Source organism: Triturus cristatus, chromosome 5_2 (genome assembly GCF_964204655.1).
Source record: "Triturus cristatus chromosome 5_2, aTriCri1.1, whole genome shotgun sequence".
Lineage (NCBI taxonomy): Eukaryota > Metazoa > Chordata > Amphibia > Caudata > Salamandridae > Triturus > Triturus cristatus.
This window is the reverse complement of record NC_140588.1, coordinates 299,227,818-299,250,550: the sequence shown is the minus strand read 5'-3', so window position 1 is coordinate 299,250,550 and position 22,733 is coordinate 299,227,818.

The window sequence follows — 22,733 nt, the reverse complement described above, 5'->3', positions numbered from 1 at the left end:
TTTATGCCCCTCTGTATGAAGAATTTTTATGAAATTCAGGCTTAGTCAAATTGGCGAGAATATACGGATCAAAACGTAGGGGTAGTCTTATCATCCAGGTCATCCATATTGTAGTGCAAAGAAATAAGATATGAACCATGTTTTATTCTTCCGTCTGGGTCTTTTACATTTTCAGAGAAAATGTATTCTCCCTGTTGTTTCAAAATATCTTATAGCAACGCAAGAGGAAGCACTTCACATTTCGGAAAATCCACTTATGGTGAATGTTTGCCATCGCATGATGAAATTCTTTTAATCTTTTCTTGTATTATAATGTCTGATTAATATTTCTGAGAATTTCTTGTGCTTACTTTATATTGATCTATTGAAATTCCTGTGGGTATTTTAATCTTGTGTTGTAGTCATGCTTTTTATCCTTTGCTTGTGGTTTTACTGCCTTCCTTGGCAGCACTTTTTCGATTACAATTTATTTTTTATATTCATTTTTGTCTGTTAAATTCGTTTTGCTATGTTCTGTGCATTTCAGGAGGTGTCATAAATGTAGGGCTGTAATTGTGACATGATTTCAGTTATATTCCCTTACAATAAACTTCACAATAACTTTCCCTATACTCAGGCTTCTTGTGAATGCTGTCTTTTTCATTTGTGAGTTGTTTGCTGTAGGATTATGTGAATCTTTATTCTAGCTTAAATATTGATGTAGACCAGCACATGATTACAGGCCTAATTTTAATTTTTAACTTGATTGCCTCCTTACAAAATAGCACTGACATTATTGATGGTGTTGACTGTTGTGCAGGAAAGAAGGTTGGCTCAAGCCACACTAACATTCAGAATGGCCGACTGACCTTCGTTGTAAATCTTATGCAAAAAGAACTGTTGATGAACAGAATGCAGAACAATGTCGTACATTCACCCCAGTACAGAGATCTGGGCCTAAATCCATCGTTTTTTTCTCACCATGCCATTCCAGTTTGGACCCAGCCATATGCAAATCAGTCTTGACCCTGTGCCCTATGGGAACAGTCCAGCCCGAACTGCCAGGCCAGGTCCTCCATGGACTGGAAACAAGCATCCTAGGACCGGTTTCGGGGTTTCACCCCTCTTCAGCCAGGATAGCTTGATTCCAGTGGCATGGAGAGCACAGGACTCACGTCTGAGCATACCCGTCCCACTCGGGGTGACAACTTTGTTGTAAATATGCAGCACAGAAACAGGCTCAGTACTAGACGCTAAAATAAGAGCATGCAGGGTTGGGATATGCACTCTCTGGTTCAATTAGGAATGTTGTTTTGGCTCACATGCAGAGAGCTGTTAAATGGAATCTTGGAGCATCCTCTGCAAAGCAGGGCTATTTGAAGATGGCTTTTATAGGGAATAATTGTTGCGAGCGACTGTGCTGGGACAACACGTGAGAGAAGTTTGCACCAAGAGCAGAACACCCGTAATTTGCTACCAGACACAAAGGGTTAAAATGGGAGAGGATGTGGCCTGAGCATTGGGGTCGGCTCGGAATCCTGGGCAAATCACTTAATCTCCCCGTGCCTACCAAAAATGAATGTGTCCTCGTGTAATGTAACTGGTGCTCACTGGTATTTCGCGCAATATAAATCTGCCAAAAGAAAGAATTTCAACAGTTGCTTGTTTTTCTTTTTTTCACTCACAATATGTTATCCCCAAAGGCTCCACGAGTGCAGGAAAAAGACAAGTGTTCATGGTACACAAGTTGACGATGTGGCAAGCGGAAAGTAATTGGTTTTATTTATTTATTTATTTTATTTTTCCTATCCCGTCATCTGTCGACTTCCCCCATCCTCGCCCCGCTGCCCCACCGCTCTTACCTGTACCGGCTGCATCTGTGTATTTTTCCCATTAACTTTTGTTCCTGCCAACATCGGGTCTATTGGCATGTATTGGACTTGCAAGTGTGATGCTGCACACTTGTAAAATGCAGGCGTATATTTGAATTTCGGCAGATCAGAGATGAAAATAAACGTTTTCCCCTTAAATCGCTACGGCAGACAGAGAGAGCGGGACAAAAAATGTTGTGCACTTGCCTGCAAAAGCAGGTTACTGGCGATGCATACTCCAAGTCACACAAGACCAGTTCCTGTCTGCAGAACTGCAGAGGAATCAGGTTTTTGCATACAGGAATCGGGAGGCGGGAGACTAGACTTGAAATCGCCTGAATCGGGAGGTTTGGCAACTATGCGATAGAGCCAGCCATAGGTAAGTACAGCCGCGGCTCATAAAGGTAAGAGCAGTGAGGCCGGGTTGGGGGGGGGGGGATTCGACAGACGACGACGAGGGGAAATTAATTAAATAATTAATTTTCCCTCGTCATCATCCGTTGAAACCCCCCACCCGGCCCCACAGCCCCACCGCTCTTACCTGCACGGGCCGCGTCTTGGTAAGTAAAAGGCGGCTTCCCAACCCACCGACTAAAAATGTGTGGAAGAGACGGTGCCTGCACTTTCTATGCAAGACCTAACAATGTTGCCTCTCGAGTGCTCTGATTGCCCTTGTTAGGTCAGATTAAATCATTCTGTATGTTGTGCTGAATGAGGAGGAGTCAATATCGAGAAGGATTTTCTTTTTTCAAAGCATGTTTTTCTGCAAGCTGTGTTCTAAAAAGGAGAGCCTACAGAATAGCAATGTCACAGGTTAATACAGAGAAGAGAAATAACGAGCAAACATCTGCTATTTTTCGTTTTGACTGACCTATAAATCTTAATGATATATGCGATCCAAGGAACAGACATCATGGGCAGATTGCAAACCTGTTTCCTTTTTTCGTCTTCATGTTTTTTCTCCTGACAGCTTGCAAATTCAATTTATTACCCACTAGTTGGTCATAACTAATAGAAGCAGTTTATCAGAGGCCACAGCACCATTTCAGATGGTAGCAAAATGGAGGGACGCCGCTTAGGACGTTTTCAGCAGCCCACATACTGGGGATGGTAGGAAAGAGGTAATGATGAAAAATAGAGACTGTACCAGTTCCAAGGGCTCATATGTGGGAAAAGGTATACAGAAAAGTAATTTTCAATGCTTTCTTTTTTTCTTTGCATCAGAAGATTCTCTTATATTGTCCTTAGCACAAATACTTGGTGAAACAACTCCAATACGAAAGATCTGAACAAGTGACACAAATATGTTTATTTCAGACTTTTACTCGTCTTATGGTTTTGCAGGGACAATAGATTGGTCTAAAATATATTTAGTATCGTGGCTCTGATGTTATTCATGTCACCTCATGCTCTGCCAGTGGAATGTTCCATAGATGATTTGTTACAGAATGTTGGGAGTCAGAAGTGTCAGCGGAAAAGGGCTGAGTAGCATGCTGGCTGCTCCTGGTGGGGTCTGTACTGGGCTTATCTACATTATTATTATTATTTAAAACATTTATAAAGCGCGACTGTCACCTGGCAGGTATCCTGGTGCTGGTAGCTACTCTTGTGGTTTATTGACGGGGGTGAACTGGAACTGAACCGGTTTTTATAGGGACAGGGGAAAGAGCCAAGTTTTAATACGTTTCCTGAATGGGAAGAGGTGAGGGATATGGCGTATGTCGACAGGTAGACTGTTCCATAGCTTGGCTGCAGCTACTCGGAACGATCTTCCTCCCATCCTGGCCCTCTTACAGCTGGGCACTCTCGCGAGGCAGGCAGTTGTGGACCTGAGTGTTCTTGTGGGAGTATACCAGGAGAACAGACGTTGAAGAGGTCTGGGTCCTATTCCATGTAATGCCTTGAAGACCAGGCAAAGGGCCTTGAAGGCAATGCGTTGCCTCAAAGGCAGCCAATGCAACTCGGCCAGTGCGGCAGTGGCCGAGGATCTCCAGGTCCATCCCAGAGCCAGTTTGGCTGCTGCCGACTGGACTCGTTGGAGTCTGTCCAGTAGTGTCGCAGGGGATTCAAGCAGCAGGGCGTTGCAGTAGTCAAGGCGACTAAGAATAGTACACCTGACTACTAGAGCTCTGGCGGAGGATGGAAGTAGAGGCAAGACTTTGCGCAGTGAGCGCATAAGGCCAGAGCAAGTTGCGACTGTTCTTGAGACCTGTGTTTCCATGCTTAATTGATGGTTGAGCATGACGCCCAGGTTGCGAACGGTGGTAGCTGGTAGGGGGTTGTTGGAGTTTTCCGGGGGCCAGAACTCAGCGGGCAGAGGGCGAGGTATGCGACTCGCAGGGCAGTACATCACCTCGGTTTTCGAGGCGTTGAACTGGAGTGAGTTCCGGTGCAACCAGCATGCCGTGTCTCGTAGGCAATCATGGAAGGCTTGCAAGGGAATGGAGTCTTCGCCTTCCCACGAGAGAAGGAGCTGAGTATCGTCCGCATAGTTTACTGTGGTCATATTGTGTGACTTAATTAACGTGACCAGAGGTTTAAGGTAAACATTAAAAAGAATCGGACTGATAGAGGAACCCTGGGGGACACCGTGAGGGACAGGGGAGAAAACCGATTGGAAAGGGGGGAGGGAAACAGCCTGTTTTCTGTCGCTGAGGTAGGAGTGAAACCAGATCAGGGCCGTGCCGTCGATCCCTGCCGATTTCAACCGCTGTAGCAGGATCCTATGATTGACAGTATCGAATGCGGCAGGCAGGTCAAGTAAAATGAGGGCCACGGCTTGGCCCCTGTCTGCGCGCATTCGAAGCTCCTCCATGGCCGTGAGCACCGCGGTTTCAGTGCCATGGGCTGGGCGAAACCCAAATTGGAATTCGTCCAAAAAATGGTGCTGCTCGAGGTGTGTTGAGAGGTATTTACTGACCCAGCGTTCGAGCACCTTCACCGGGAAAGGCAGGAGTGATATGGGGCGGAAGTTGGACAGACAATCTGGGTTTAGCGTGGGTTTCTTTAGCATCGGGGTTATAAGCGCTTGCTTCCAGGAGCGTGGAACGACGCCGCAGCTCAGGGATTGATTACAAATCAAACGAAGGGTGTGAAATAGTAGATGCCCACAGGTTTTCCATATTTTCGGTGGCAGAGGGTCAAGGGGGGATCCGGAAGTGATGCCCTGTGCGACTATTTCAAATTCCGTTTGAGGAATAGGAGGGAAAGCCAGCAATTTATCCGTGGGAGGACAGGGTGGCCTCAGAGATTCAAGGTCAGTGAGATTAGTTTTGGAAAGGGTGGAGAGAGTGGAAGACGGGGACGTTGCCAGGTTGTTAATGATAGTCTCAATATCAGTAAAGAACTGGGCGAGGCTATCACAGAGGGACTGAGAGGGGGGGATGGAGTTTTTGATGCAGTCAGGGTGTAAGATATTGTCCAGAATCTGAAATATACTTTTTGGACTGTTAGCCGCATTGGTAATGGTGGAACAGTAGTAGTTCGCTTTACTCTCTGCAATAGCGGATTTGTAGTCCTGGAGTGCCTTCTTCCAGAGGGCTTTGTTGTTGTTACTATATCCGTGTCTCCACTTTCTCTCAGCTTGCTTGCAGGCTGATTTGAGGGTTTTCAAAGAGTCGTTATACCAGGGAGCCGAGGCTCTACCTTTCGGTTTACAGAGTTTAAGAGGGGCAGCAGAGTCCGCAAGGGAGGTGATTCTCGAGCTCAAGAGTCTATAGTTATCTTCCACAGAATTGGTAGTGGTGAAACTGTCCTCCACCTCAAAGGTTCTGGTGGAGGTGCTGAGTTTTTCTAACGCTTTCCAGTTTCGGTACAAGAATTGTGGAGGCGGGTGAGATTTGGCTTTGCTTGTTGTGGCATTATTGATATAGAATTTGATGAGCGAGTGGTCTGTCCAACTCATAGGCAGAATGTCGCCTATTTGGGTTAGGCCTGGGCTCGAGAAGATAAGATCGAGTCGGTTGCCTGCGGAATGAGTGGGGTCCTTTACCAGTTGTTGGAGGCCTACACTATCACAGGACAGCCGAAGGTTGTCTAGACCTGCGTCTAGGCTGCCATTTGGCCAAAGATTAAAATCTCCTAGAAGTACTAGTTTACTGTGAGAGGTTGCCATGTTGGTGATGGTCGTGAGAAAGGCTTGCTGTTGCAAGAGAGAAAAGGCCCCAGGTGGACGATAGCAGATGATTACCGTAAAAATATCTCCTTGATGGCGGTTTATAGACAGACCAAAGAGCTCGATTCCAGGAATCGGGTCTATGTCTAGGATGTTCGTTTGCCACGAGGCTTTGAGAATGACACCAACACCGCCACCGCGGCCCTTGGGTCCTGTCCTGTACATGTCCTGTAATTATCTAAAAATAAACATCTGAACATCCTCTACACTTCTGGACCTCGTTACTACATTTTAGTGGCGACGATCTGGTAACTGACCCTCGTGCTACTTGCTCTACATAGAGGATATTCTCACAGAGGTTACAGATGTTTGAAAAGAAACAAGAAACAGAAATTCAAGAAAAGACTATCCTCAACAGCACGGCTTGTATCTCCACCAGTTGTCCATACATCAGACAGGCCCCATTCAAACGTGCTGTCCTATTTCTCTGTGGCCACATCTACTGGAATTACCTACTCAACCAAAGTAAGGAACAACAACTGTTTCCTTTCAATGTTATTCTTTGGACCACATTATCAGTGCTGCGACTTCAGTGAGGGTAAGCCTGATGTATTTTTTTCACCTGCCACATATCGATGTCTGCACTGTCTGGGGAAGAAGTGGTATTGTATTTCCACGCCAGCCTCGGTGTCTCTGTTATCTGGACAACCTCAGCACAAGCGTGATGTATACTATTTCTATAGACCACTTTTACAAGTGCTGCACCTTCAGTGAGGGTAAGCCTTTTCGTTTTTATATCCTACATGTGGACTCTTACTATAGACACCTTGCACACACTGAGATACTCTTGGACATGCCTTTCAACATCTTAATATGTGTGCCAGTCAAAGCATGTTGTATTCTGTTCTTCTGCTACTTCGAGAGAGAGAGAACTTTTCCTTCAATTAATAAGTCACAACGTTTTTGGTTATTCAACATGGCTTGGATGTCTTGCTACTTTGATTTTCCTATCATCTTCTATGAATTTCACATGATCTCGGTGCTTTTCGAGGGACATTGGAGGTGAGACATAAGTTGTCTCTGATTGTTCACTGTCTATTGAGCCTTTTGTCCACAGTACCAGTTTACCCGTTTTGTATTACTTCAAAAGTCGCTGGCGCGAGTTACTAACTGTGCGCGCTACCTTACCTGCATTGTCATCCGTGGATTCCTCTCAACTCTCCATTCTTCGTTTGTTCCTCCCAGAGGCGTCTTCAGGGCATCTACGTGCTGGGAGCCACCTGACACGACGCCAACAACGTGCCGCCATCTTAGGGTTGGCAGTGGCACTTGATATTGCTTGTTATTTTCGTTTCTTCAAACAATGTTGCCTCACTTTGCCTCAATGGAGTTTTAACCAAACCAGATGAAGTCCGTGCACGACACACAATGCAGTGTGTCCTTGACTGGATGTACAAGCGGAACCCTCCTCGTCAAGAAAGTTTCTTTGGGGTGAAGACTCTCCGTTTCATGCTTTTCTGGTAAAGTACTTTGCATTTTACTTTCCGGAGCTGTTTCCTGCATTTTTTTGTCTAGAAAATGACTATGACCAAGCATTTCATTAGTAAAGTTTCATTCCACCAGCTTTGGATCATTTTGGGGAAGACTCGTTTTCTGGTGTATAGTTTTTCACATTCTTCCACCCTATATGCTATGGTTTTTGCTTCAGTTTCCATTATTGCCTACCTGCGCTAAGCCTATTGACTGAAACCTGATGAGTGGAGGCACATTCGCACCGAGGTCTGAGGACACTGGTTGGTTATCCTCTTACAAGGAGTCTGTCTCTATCGTCAGTGTAAAGTTGATCTTCTGCTGTTTTTTTTAATGTGTTGCAGATTTACGATTTTTTGTTCATACATTGTTCAACTCGGGTGGGGAGTCGCTCACCAGCGTGGATTAATTCAGTACACATCTGGACAATATTTAATTTCTTTCTTACAGTTAATATTTATTTGCTGTGTCTCTACTTGCGGTCATCTAATGGAAAAACGTATTTTGTATTTCGAATGACATGTTGTATGCACATCTCTAACTGTTTTCTTTGTTGGGTGTCCTTTAGTGCCATTCACGCGCTGTGTATTACTTGACCTTTTGGGTTTCATTCCAAAGGGTGAGTTATCACACTTTACATTTCAATCCCTTGTTCTCGTACTTGGGCTGTTTGGGTTTTAGTCCCATTATTACTCTTCCTGTTTCAATCCCTTGTACTCACACTTGGGTTGTTTGGGTTTTAGTCTCATCTCTACGGTGCACAACATTTTTGCCTCTGCACAAGGTGTGTCGTATGGGTTACACTCCTATCACAACAGTGCACAACATTTGAACCTCTACCCGAGGTTGCCCTTGCACCAAACATTTTTTGTGGTGTGTCATATGGGTCTTGTCCCATCACAACAGTGCACAGTGTGCACCCTTTCACCACATCTTATAACTCCTTAGGATAGGAGTTAGTCATGGGTTTTAGTCTGTCCCATCCTCACATAGGTTGAGTTTAATTTTACCCTCACACAGGGTGTATTTCCTTGGTCTTAATACCAATTGGTGTTTCCCTCAACGTTATTCTGTATTGTTTACGCTTTCCATTTTGGAATGCAACGTCATGTTTTCATTATATTGAAATTTCTATTTTAACGGGAAGCTTGAGTGATTTTTAAAATCACTATTTCCTGTTACACTTCAGTTTTCCTCCTGATACCTTTTATTGGTGTCATCTGTGGATTCTGGATTCTATTCTTGTTGGTTTGAATTTTTTTCCCTTCTTCTCTTTGTTAGTGCCTGGTCATTGTTCCGTGGTTATTGTGTTGTGCTATGACTTGTCTCCTTTTATGCCTGCCTGGCCAGCAAGTATGTCTAGAGGTAGACATTGGTGCTTTCTCTTTTCATTTCTGTTATGTAGAAAGGAGGATGGTTAACTTGTATCTGTTTTCCTCTCCTGTCGCTTCTATGTTTTGCATGGACTTTGTGGAGGGGAGAAGGGTCTGCCAGTGCACACATGCTGCTCTCTTACATTGTAGAGTTCATGAACACACCAGTATTGTAACTAAGCCTTACAAAATTATTCCATAGAAAAGCAGAGGGAGCAGAGTCTGCCCTTTGTTATTCTAGCACTGGAGTGGATTGTGCTGTGTAAAACCCCAAAATGGTAAAGGGAGAAACAGGCTAACCACAACTACTATTATGTGCTAGTATAAAGTTGGCGTAAAGACAGAGAGCTATTATAACTATTTGAAGGAGAGCCACAGAATTGCTGAATTTCCCACCTTTCAACCAATCAGAACTGGTCTCTGAATTTATACCATCTTGATTGGCAGCTTGGCAGCCAACCAGAATGGCTCCCACCCCTACATGCCCAGGCTGTTCATCACACTTGTGGGTGGGATGGTAATCTCTCAGTGGTCCATTGCCCTCTGAGGCTTCCTTGCCTATTATTGTATATGATTTTATACTGTGATGGCAAATCACGTTTTGGGGGATCTACTTCCACAGTCTGTGTACATTTTCTTTTTTTTTGTCCATCTCATTCATGACATTATTTCACAAGTGTGCTAATTTTATAGAATAAATTACATCCTCTTACGTACAGGGCAGCAGAAGGGCATGGTAGACTTCGCAAAATCAATAAAATATGGGCATAGATAAAACACCTAGTTGAAACAACTAGGGTTTCACTTATAAAGGTTCATCTAGAGGAAGTAAGGCATGCCATGTTGTGAATCAAGAGTTGTAGATCAATGTACAGGCAGAGGAAACTAAGGCTACCCAAGGTGCAAATGATAGCTCAGTACCCACATAAAACTCAAAACCTTTACCACCAGACCTGGTTCATATCCATCTCCCAGGTCCTAGGTTTATGTAACTGGCAACTATCGCCTCAGGTTTGTCTGAGCTGAGTTTGAGCAAATTGCTGCCTATCCAATTCTGGACCTCAATGTTGCATACTTGGAACTTTGCGATTATGCACTCAGGTTACCATCGTGGAAGCTTATGAACTGGATCATGTGAGCAAGAGTCTCCCTGCAGATATTACATTAGCTGCAAGATCTTCGCCAGAGAGAATTTAATTTCCAGACACATGTAAAAATGACAGCAAAAAGGACAGCAGAGAAGATAAGGTTTATAGAACATAGAAACTGAGCCGAACAAAAGGAGTTCAAATGTATGAGGTAAGCATAAGCTGAAAATAGATCTACACTATTTTCATCAATTTAACTTGATTGCCATCACAGAAAATAACAAACCTTGTGCTACTGATTCTAACCCCATGCACAACTCCTAAAAATGAGCAATCTGGCTTGAAGTAGACAAGATTTATACCTCCTAGGACACAAAACCTGCAAGTGAGAAAATTGGTAAAGGGTCCAATATGTTAGATGCTTCTGCCAATGAAACATCCATAACCAGTGGGAACTGTAGGGTCACAAACAGTAGTGTATTTGTGGGGGCTCCTAATGAGGGTTTCCATCACCGTGTCTCAAACGCTCTACTGCGGAAAGTCATGCCAAGGCATTATTAGATTTCTTTCAAATTTGATGTGATGGTGGCCTCTTTCAACATTAAGCAGCATTGGCATAGAAAGCGCACAAAGGTACCAGCAGGGAAAGCTGTTGCTGTGTCTACAATGTGGGTAGTAAAAGACAGTCATAACTGGGGCAGAGTGCCCTATTAGACTCCTTAGCCCTGGCACCAATACACTTGTTTTACTAATTATAGCAATATCGCTATTCAAGAGGTTGCAGCTGCTACTGAGGTAAGGAGATGGGAAGATCATGGGACGATACAGGAAACAAAGTGTGGCACAATCTTGCATACACCATATACAACTGTGCTATAAGGCTGGGTATCATGACTACAGTGGTGTGGAAGAAAGCACATACCTCTTTCTAATGTGAATAAGACTTCGATCACAATTGTGTTCAATTCCGATCGGTGTGATAACTCCTCGTACCTTACCAAACTAGCCACAGCAATTTCCTAGAGTAAAATGATGAGTAAATGCCAATATATGCTTGATTCGGTGCAGTAAGCAATGAACTGGGCATGAGAACTCACGCACAGTATATTTACTGTGTGGGGTAATCATCTCATCAATGATGTGGGGAACGCAATGACGCTCCGCTCCCAGTCGCACTGCTTAAATGGATACAAGATTCTGCTAGACATTCCACTGGATACTTTCTCGATATAATTCCAAGATAATCCACATTATTTGTTCAAAAGTTATGATGTTTTCCTTTTATAATCAACATGTATGGCGTGTTGCATTTTTTTATGCTTCCCATATTCAAGTGTGCCCATGCCGACCTCTTCTAGAACACGAACAAAAACTTGCAAAGAATCTTTCAGAGCAGCATTTCTTTTATTCAACCCAATGCATTTTGGGCTTATCCGAACCCTTCATCAGGGGTAACTGTAAGTTAACACATCAAGAGAAACACCATAACTATATTTCATCCGTAAAACATGAAAAATCACTAAAACATTATCTCTTCTACAAATTAATAAATCCTTGTACATATTGCTCCCCAACACAAGATCTTACTAAAGATCACTAACTACTCACTTAACACTCCATTCTCATTTCCCCCCCACAATTGTGCTGCGATCAACAATGTGTTATTCCCCATTTCTAACTATTCACTAGCTCCTCCCTTTCAACCAACCTTCCTTCATCCACATTGAACCCCACTCATACACAAAACAATCCATTTGCCTCCCACACTCACCACATTCACGAATCCCCATCCACAATACTCACGAAATTCCTACTCACTCACAGCTTTACCTCACCGCTCTCTTCACACTCGCCCATGCATTCACAACTTTCGATATTGACCCCGTCACCTCGCCCCTCTCTTCTAACTCACCCATCCACAGCACTCATCTACAACAAAACACTCGCATATATTCACGCATACCTGATTATCCCTACTTTCATACTTTAAACTCTAAATACCAACACCCACCCTCCTTACGCTGCTTAAACATCCAACAAGACACGTACCTGCCTGCTCCGTAATCTCTCACTACTTCACAGCCAACTCCAAAGAGTGTTTTCACCCATACGAAAACCGTCATACAACACCACTTTTTAAACCACCAAAACTCCTCCCCCCTGTGTGTGAGGCCACGTATTAGTCACGTGCCTACCAAAAACCACCTGTGTACTACAAAACCCATAATTCACTATACCCCTTCACGTAATTGCCACAACTAACCCAAATTTAAACATATGTATACATTTTTAACTCGGATTTTAAATGTTCTACAAGTTCAACCAGTCCAGATGTTCACCCTCAAAATATAACCGTCTTCAAGATGTTAGTAAAAGAACTTGCTGTGTCGTCATACACGGTAATTTTGATGAAAAAATCTTCATATAAATATGCTTTTAAACTTCGGGTGCAAAAACCAACAAAAAGGCAATGTCATAAATTGTTGTGGATGGGTAAGTTAGAAGAGAGTGGCGAGGTGACGGGGTCAATATCTAAAGTTCTCAATGCATGGGCGAGTGTGAAGAGAGCGGTGAGGTAAAGCTGTGAGTGAGTAGGAATTTCGTGAGTATTGTGGATGGGGATTCGTGAATGTGGTGAGTGTGGGAGGCAAATGGATTGTTTTGTGTATGAGTGGGGTTGAATGTGGATGAAGGAAGGTTGGTTGAAAGGGAGGAGCTAGTGAATAGTTAGAAATGGGGAATAACACATTGTTGATCGCGGCACAATTGTGGGGTGGAAATGAGAATGGAGTGTTAAGAGGGTAGTTAGTGATCTTTAGTAAGATCTTGTGTTGGGGAGCAATATGTACAAGGGTTTATTAATTTGGAGAAGCGATAATGTTTTAGTGATTTTTCATGTTTTACGGATGAAATATAGTTATGGTGTTTCTCTTGATGTGTTAACTTACACTTACCCCTGATGAAGGGCTCGGATAAGCCCGAAATGCATTGGGTTGAATAAAAGAAATGCTGCTCTGAAAGATTATTTGCAAGTTTTTGTTTGTGTTTGAGAAGAGGTCTGGATGGGCACACTTGAATATGGGAAGCATAAAAAAATGCAAGATGCCATACATGTTGATTATAAAAGGAAAACATCATAACTTTTGAACAAATAATGTGGATTATCTTGGAATTATATGGAGAAAGTATCCAGTGGAATGTCTAGCAGGATCTTGTATCCATTTAAGCAGTGCGACTGGGAGCGGAGCGTCATTGCGTTCCCCACATCATTGGTTTATCATGAGGTGCCATGGGCAAGGCATACGCCCAGTTACGCACGCATCTTTGCAAATTTGGTAAAACAGAGTAATCAGAGAAATAACGGTGTGCATACCACCCCTCTCATTGTAATCATCTCATCCCCATCCACCCCACTCATTATCAGAACTGTTAGAAATTGGGTTTCCTGTTGCCAGGGTTATGCACCCTGCCCAAGCAGAAAGCACTATCCTAGTCAGGGTAAGTGTTAGGCAAATCCTAAATTAACCTTTGCTCACCTTCTGCAGGCTTGGCACAGAGTAGTCAGGCTTAACTTAGAGGCAGTATGTAAAGTATTTGTTCAACACTTCAAACAGTGAAGCAGTGAAAACACCACACAAAATGAATCCACACTAGGTTAGAAAAATAGAACTTAATTTAATAAATGAAAAAAGACCAAAACGACAAGTAGAACTTGGGATATGAATTTTTAAAGAATAAACAGTAAAATAGTGCTTAGAGGCAATAAGCGCTTAAATGGGATACCTGGCCGCGCTGGGACAAGGCAAAGTCAAAACTTCAGGCCAACCATGATGGAACACGGGCCAGATACAGAGACCCAATTGGGTCCACTGAACAAAAGTATCTTGATCCAGAGTGCTTCATCTTCGATGAAGATGTGAGGTGGACCTAAAGCGATGTGTCAGTGTCGAGCAACACAGTGGACGAGAAGTATTGATCTTCTCCACACAACTGTGCCAATGTGTTGGTTCTGAGTGCTATGGTCTAGTTCTGAATGCAATGCGCTGCTACTTCTCCTGCAGCAGAGGATGCATTGGTTCCGAGGACGATGCGCTGGTTTCGAATGTGACGCACCGGGACTGCTCCACCCAACGATGAGGATGAGCCAGCAGATCCACACAAAGGTGAAGATGCTCGGGTTCCGAGCCACGTAAAGGCGACGATGTGCCAGTTCCGATGATAATTCTTGGATTGGCTTGTAGACGCACCTTAGGCCTCACTTCCAAGGGTCCAGGACTATAGTGACCACCACCTGGCAGGAGGCAAGCCAGCAAGCCCTTGGAGTCACTCTGGGTTCAATTAATGCAGGTCCAGTCCTTCTCATCCAGGCAAGGGGGCAGCAGGCAGTAGGGTTGCACAGAAAGGCAGGAGTGCAGCAAAGCAGCAATCCACAATAGTGGCAGTCCTTCAGCAAAACAGCAGTCGTTCTTCCTGGCAGAGTCTTCACAGATCCAGAAATATACTGAAGTGGTGGTGTCAGAGATCCAGTACTTATACCCGTTGTGCCTTTGAAGCGGGGGAGACTTCAAAGAAAGGTCTTTGAAGTGCACAGAGGTTCTCCCTTCCTGCTGTGGCTCCATATTCACTACAGGTAGATACGCAACCTCCTGTGTGGGGACAGGACACACCCTATTCAGGTGTTAGTGTCAGCCCCTCCCTCCCATCCTGCCCAGGGTGGCCCATCAAGATTTGGATGGCACATCAAGTCACTTCCAAGCTCCCTCTGTGTGGTTGTCTGAAGGGAATGCACAAAGCTCAGCTGTCACGTACCCCAGACGTGAATTCAGAGACAAGCAGGAGGGGCAGAAAGTAAGAAAATGCCTACTTTCTAAAAGTTAAATAGACGCAGCTGTGATGCACTCAAATAATCAAATTAAACCATTGCTTCTATGGAATCAAATTTTGCACCACATTTTTTGCATTCTGTGTGCACCAGATAAGGGGCTCTGCAAGCCACCTGATTCAATGTGAGAAAACAGCTATCCAGATCAGTATCTGGAAATATCCAGTGCACTACGATTACACTATCCAGTGTATGTTAATGTAAACCACATGTACAACAAATTGTTTGTTTAGAAAATAAAACGCTCAGTGATCATAATGTGCATAATCCAATGAATGTTCAATTGACAAAATTACATGGAGTCCAATATTCAAGTAATCCAAATTGCGAAGTTGATATCAATCTGTTTAATTTCTGATAAATGCAGAAATAGTTTGTTGATTGTAACAAAAATTCAGCTTGTAATCAGCAGTAACTTTAAAGATTCAAATATCCCAATGCATTTCAGGCTCTTCCACATGAGCCCTTTGTCAGGGGAGTCTGCAAAAAGCGATAATAGTCTTGGTTGAAACACAGATGTCATTATAACGTACATTTGATTAATAGCAAAAGTCTTTTGAACGGCAGAAAAATATGGAGTAACATTGTTATTCATCAAAAAGAAGCGAAAGATCAAAGGAGATAGAAATAAGACATCAGTATAGGTTGCCCGAAACCATGGTGAGTGATAAGCAATAAAGAGTCCCAGTGAATGCCATTGCGTCACAGTGAAATCAAAACGAGTACCTCTATTGTTTGAAGAATGTAACCTCCAAACAAAGATGAGAGCGACGTTAAACCAGCTGACAAATCCTAAAGGACAAGATTATTTGTGTCATGAGTGGGTATCAAAGAAGCTCATTGAGACAAAAAGTTTTAAGAGGCTGCGCTTACCAATATATCCGAATGGAGAAACCCAATTTCCACTATCTCATGAAGGAAATCAAGAACAATCTAGAAAAACCAAAAGGAAGGTAATGTAGAAACTCCCTAAAATGGAAAATACAATCATGAGTTGACTTCTATGAAGAAGGGAGCAACTGTAAGACATCCTGCTAATGCGGGACCAACGTTTCATGAAGAAGCTGACTTAAAAAGAACCCACTGTCACCAGCAAGCATGCTCGTATGTTTACTACAAATCGCTGAATGTACAAATGCAATATATAGAAACTGCTCCGTGTAACAGAAGAAATGCAAGCACTGGCGTGTGTTCTCATTTAATTATGCAGGTGAAGGGCATTGGTCGCTGGACGTGTCAGCAAAATACTGTGCTCACCTCAAGAAGAGCGATTCTACCATTCGTCAACAGCTCAGAGAAACGCCGGCATCAGCGGGCGTTCAAGGGTGAGTAGGTGCACGAGAGTGTGAACATAAAAATGGGACTAGGAAAACAAAAACGGTGGCCATGATGAAAGGGTGAGATTGAAACACCACTGTGCAAAAACAGAAATAAAATAAAATAAAAACATAAAGAGGAAAGAGAATTTGGATTACTTGAATATTGGACTCCATGTCATTTTGTCAATTGAACATTCGTTGGATTATGCAAATTATGATCACTGAGCGTTTTATTTTCTAAACAAACAATTTGTTGTACATGTGGTTTACATTAACATACACTGGATAGTGTAATCGTAGTGCACTGGATATTTCCAGATACTGATCTGGATAGCTGTTTTCTCATAACTTTCTAAAAGTGGCATTTTCATACTTGCAAATTAAAATCCAACTTCACCATTAGTTGTGATTTTAAACTGTGAGTCCAGAGACACCAAACTTGAAAAATCTATCACTTCAAAATTGTGAAGTGCACTTAAAAGATGTGATAAAGTAACCCCAATGTTATCGAATGGGAGAGATAGCCCTTGCAGTAGTAAAAAAGGAATTTGGGAGTTATTCACTACCAGGGCATGTAAAGCTTAGAAGTACATGTCCTGCCTTTAAAATACATTGTACCCTGCCCTCTGGGGTACCCAGATCCTACCTTGGGGGTGAGTTTTATGTATAAAAAGGGAAGGTTTAGGCCCGGCAAGTGGTTTATCTTGCCAGGCCGAAGTGACAGCGTACCTGCACATACAGGCCTGCGCCATGGTTAGAGGGTTACTTAAGAGGGTGGCACTATGAGTGCCACAGGCCCACTAGTAGCATTTAATTTACAGTCACTGGACACATGAAGTTCACTTTACTAAGGACTTATGCCAATATACCAATCATGGATAAACCAATGCTAACATGTTTAGCAAGTACTGGTTAGCAGTGGCAGAGCGCACAGAGTCCTAAAGCCCAGGGGTGGCTCCTCTGCAAGGGCAGAGGAGCGTCATCTCACTGGCTCAGAGCCAGCAAGTGAAAAATAAAACGATGTCCTATCATCGTTTTATTTTTCATTTGTCAGCTCTGAGCCAGCGTATGCAGGAAAGCATGGGAAGAGGGAGGAGGAGTGCTATCTGCACTTCTAAGTGCACATATGTTTGGCGGGCTGTCTCAGGCCAGCCAAACACCGATGTACACTTAGATTTCTCCAACCTGGCTGCATTGAATAGCTGGGCTGGAGAAACCCCACAGACTCCCTGAGCGGAGCAGACCGTCTTTTCAGCCCGCTCAGGCCAATCCCCGTGCTGCTCTCATAGCATGAAAGTAGCACGGGGATTGCACAGGGAGTCTGTCCCAGTGTCTGCTGGAAGCAGAAAGAGTGCAGGAGGCACTATGCAATGCAATGCCGGAGGTGGCCGCAGTTTAAGATAAGTTCTTCCCCCCGTGCTTTCCCACGCGCTCCCTCTCCCGTGCTCCCTCCACCCACCCCACCACCCTTTGTCTGGTAAAGACAGCAAAAACCAGACAGAAAAATAGGGAGGTAGGCAAAATGTTGGGGGGAAGCCCACCCTAAGGCTTTCAGGTCTAAAAAGGCCTAAGAGTTCTTTGCTCACACCATACCGAGGCTTCCTAGAACTGAAAAATTATCCTCAGTAACTATGTGTTGGAAGCATTGGATAGGCAATCTTTTCAGCTCTTTTAGTTAACCCACTGGATGTAGACTAGGTGCAAAGCGAAGATAGAGGATTTGCTCAAAATATAACTTGGTAAACTGTTTCATGTGGCTCAAGTGCTGCTATACTATTAAATGTGAGGGAGGCTTCAATAGGAAACTGTATCAACAGAGAGACAGAATACAGTAAGTGGTTAGAGTGATGGAATATGACCATTGTGGAAGGGGATCCTTGCGGGGAAGTACACAAAGAATAGAAAGGGGAAGTGGGGCATGCCCTTCATCTCACTCTTCATCTCACTTGTTCCATTTAGTGGTGTGCCTAGGCGTAGTGGTTTCCACGGTGGCCACGGTAGTCTACAGAATAATGGAACACCTTTCACTCTGTGAAGGCAACTACTAAGGCCTTCATTACTAGCTCCCCACACACTAATCTGGTGATTCTGAGTTATTTTCCCCAGAAAGGGGACTAACACATGGACCATGGAATACCGGTATGAATCTTGCATGCTTTAACTCCTTCCATGGGAAATTGCACACAAAAATCTTCACCCATTTACCACCTGCTTAAAGTAGGTAGTAAATCGATGCAGAGGCTATTTAAATGGCCATTTCACAGGTGGTTGGAGGAGGTAAAAGTTGGTGAAGATAGAGAAGCGTTTGCTGCTCCCTTGTTGTGCAGCAGGATGGCTATTCATAGCCACTAAAGCACCACAGCACAGCACAAGTCTCTGAGTTAGGTGTCTCCAGGGAATACCACTCCGGGCTACTCGAAAGAGATATAAGTGGTATCTAAAGGTCAATCTTCAGAGGCAAGGGTGACTATTAATGAGAAAGTTTCATAATCAGATAGGAATGAATCACTAATGCCTTCCAACCAGAGTCTCAAGGGAATCGTATCTGAGACCGTCAACCGTACGCGTGGGTGAGGGTTTCAGACACAAATCCCTTGAGACTCTGGTTGGAAGACATTTGTGATTCATTCCTCTCTGATTATGATAGTTATTATGGAAGCTGATTGAATCTCTGCTTCTCTCTCCCTCATATGATATTTTGAAATAAGAATGAGAAAGGACAGGACATCATAGTCCACCGATCAGGAGTAGCGGAATGTTAACTCGCCAAGCTTTACTCGGATGCTTTGGTAAACATAAGTTCAGGTTTGTAGCGTCCCAGAGAGCAATGTGACAGTTCTGACAGGTGATATGACTTTGGAGACGGTGGTGCATTTGACATCCTATTTATTCAGGTGACATGTAAACCCTATTTCAGGAACGTGCACTGTAAGTGCTAGTGCAATTCACCCTTGCCCATAAGAGGACAGGTTCCCCATTTGTGATTTTCCTAAAGGGGGTTTAGACCAAGTTTTCTCCTCTGCCAAATACTTGGATTAGAGAAGTATCATAGGCGTAATCATAAGCGCAATTTATTTCTAGGAGGTAATTGGTAGCACTCTACAGAAACCCTAAATAAAATAAAAATGTATCACACTCCTTTAGAGAGCTGGTTTAAACTACAGAAATAGTTATGTATTTGTTCCACTTCTTGAGGCTTTGGACAGTGTTTTCTTACAAATTATGAAGGGAGCAAGAGGGTCTCTGTCAGGGGAGTAGTGTGCAAAGTATGAGTAGTCGATATGCATGAACTGAAGTATAGCACATGGGATTCTGTAATCCATGTATAAATGGCAGTGAATAATTTCTCTATAATTAGCGACCTGTGATGCAGTAAGTTGCCGATTATAAAAAAAAGACCCCAGAACCCCACTATTTATTATAAGTCTATTGCAGTCGAGTTCTGACGACACAATGTTTAATTCCAGAACCAGCAGCTGAGGAGAAAGCAGTGCTTAGTTTGTAAAAAACATAAGTGTCAAGGCTATTGTCAGAAGACCACTTCTGCTTGCTCTGCCCATTGATGCTGTCTGCGATGCCAATTACAGTAACAACACAAGTAATAACTATGAAAGCCCTACGCACCAAGGATTTAAGTGGATTGTAGGAAAGGTGATGGTGTGACCATGTTTAATATATGGAATAAAGTACCCCAGAGTACATGATAAGGATATTGCAAGTCAGTTCGGAGCTCCATAACCTTATAAAGAAACTCAGCCTGTGGACTTCTTCCTTTATATAGTTATGGAACTCCTTCGTAACTTGCAATATCTTTATAATGTATGGCGAGGGTACTCTATCCCCTTTATAGTGTAGTTTTAGTTGGTGATAGAACAGTGTGGTTTTAGTTGTTGATAGTTGGTGAAGGGGGCTGTACAGTCAGAATACTTGAGGAGTAGCTGAAGCTTGAGTTGCCAGTTTTGCTAGTGTAGAGGGTAGAGAGAGAGAGATAGATAACCTTTGTTTCAGTTCATTAAAACCATACAAATTGTTCAGCAGTGCAATGAGAAAATAAAAGAAACCAAACTAAAGAAAATAGAATAAAGTGCACCTGTGCCAACAATAACTAAAAAGTCAAGGGCATTAGACAGCTTAAAGCCTAAGATAGTGCAGATCCATAAAATTAGGTGTCCTTAAAACATCAGTACAAGACTAAAGTTGAATTCATTGTTCATTGTATAAAAAATAAATTCTACGAAAGTTGCATTTCACATGCCAGTCAATTTCGGGTTCAAATATAAAATGAAACTAAGATTTGATTTAAAACTATCCTAGTCTATAAAAGAGCAGTAGACTGCAGGGTGACCTTCTTAGTGAACCTCCCTTCCTCCTTAGAACACAGAAGGTTAATGGTCACATTCATGTACTTAAGCAGCATTACAAGCAGTATGAGAATTACACATTTTTGCCACTCGAAGCTATACTCACAGTCTCTTTTGAGTGACAGCAGAATTACGACGGCCAGGAGTACAGTAGTAAATAAATAAATAAAACTTGTTACCTTGCGCTCACTGCATCGCTGAGTTGGCGATGCAGCGAGCGGAAGGTAAAAAGATTTATTTATTTATTTAGTTACTTTACTCCTGGCCGTCATATGTCTGACTTCACTACGCACCCACCCTGCCCCTGCACCCCTCCCCACCCCACCACCCCGGACCACTCCCTCTGCGAGCCAACTCGGCGTTACTGAAAGTTAACACAGCAGGTTTATTGGAATTAAATTATAATTTGTTAGCGGGATTTTACGTATTCAAAGTTTTAAGGGCTTTCTGGAGACCTGCAGCTGTGTGAGCCGTGCATATTGCAGAGAATGAAGAGACAATGAAGCAAGTTTGAGGGGATGGGACACTGGGCCCTTAATTGGATCGGGCAAGTTTGCTGTATATGAGTTAAAAAGCAGGGGTGATAGCCCACAGACCTGTTTGAGACATCAATTGATTTTTATTTTGCTGGAAATATGCCTATTGTGTAAGAGTTGGACTTGAACCCAGGTGTTCCAGTATAATGACTGAATGGCTCTCAATTGGGAGGTTGACATCTCCCATTTTTGAAGTTTGGACCAGACAATTGAATGGTCCACTCCATATAAAACCATTCTATAATCTATGAAATAGGCTGCACCTTTTTACCTTTAATAACGCATGCATTAGCTATGAGAGACCACAGATATTATCTGAAGTATTACTTGCTTCCCTGAAGCCTGTTTGTGTGAGCGATATTAAATTATTGGTTTACACCCCAGATTATAGTTCTTTGGTTTCGAGTTCAAGTAGTACAGTCAGCCTGTAATTTGAAGGTATGGCAGGATCACCTTTCTTAAAGATTGGATGTAGGATAGACCCCTGCCACAATGTAGGAACTATCTGGGTTTCAAACTGTTAGACTTGGAAGGGTCATCCCAAACTTTTATTTTGCTTTTAAGATTCTGTGCACTTTGCCAGTGCTAACCAGTGCAACGTGCTTGTGCTCTTTCCCTAAAACATGGTACAAATAACTTACACCTGATTGACATATTTATATGTGAGTCCCAAATTGGTACTGGATGTACACAGGGCCTGTAAATTAAATGCTACTAGTGGGACTGCAGCACTCATTGCGCCACCCATTGCAGTAGCCCTTTAAAACATGTCTGAAGCCTCCCATTGCAGCCCGTAGTGCAGTTAGATATTGCCAATTTCACCTGGCAAAATAAAACTTTTGGTTGGCCCAACCCTTCCTTTTTAATACACATAAGTCATCCCTAAGGTAGGCTCTGACAGGCCATAGGGGAGGGTGCACTGTATTTAAAAAGTGGAACATGTGTTTTGAAGTTTTACATGTACTGGTAATCAAAAACCCCTACATTTGTTTTTCACTGCTGTAAGGTCGACCTCTCCAATAGGATAACATCGGGTTACCTTAATACATTTGATTTGAAGAAGGTGGAAATATCATGTTGGGACTCAAACAAATTGTTATTTAATATCCTTTTTAGTTAGATTTTAGATTAGCATTTTGAAAATGCCACTTTAACAAAGTTGGCATTTTCCTGCCCTACATTTTCTGAGGCCTGCTATGAGTTTCCAGCTGCCTGGGCCTGTTAATTCCTCTGTCATAAAAAATGCGCATTGGGCCCAGACAGTGAATGATAGGACCTGCCTGTAGCTGGGAGAGGGCTATCCTGGAACGTTAGGGGGGCGGAGCTGTTGCCTTCCGTACTTACACTTCAAAGTGCTGCCTCCTGCCCATACACACATTTACCTGATTTTAGGCTTTTGCCACCCAAGACTTCTCGGGGTCTGGCAGTGGAAGCCAAGAACTTTCCAGAACTAGGTGTGGGTTAGCCTAGAAAATTCACCCACTTCAAAGGATGCCGGCATGTATAAATCATTCACCTCATGCGCCACTCTTCAGTCTACTCCTAGACCTGCAGACATTACTAGAGGAAGGACTGCCTTGTTCTCCGGAGGACAGCCCTACTGCCAGAGGCTTGCCTTGTTCCCCAGAACACTGCCATACTGCTTGAGGTCTGTATTGTTCCCCAGAGAACTGCTCAGCT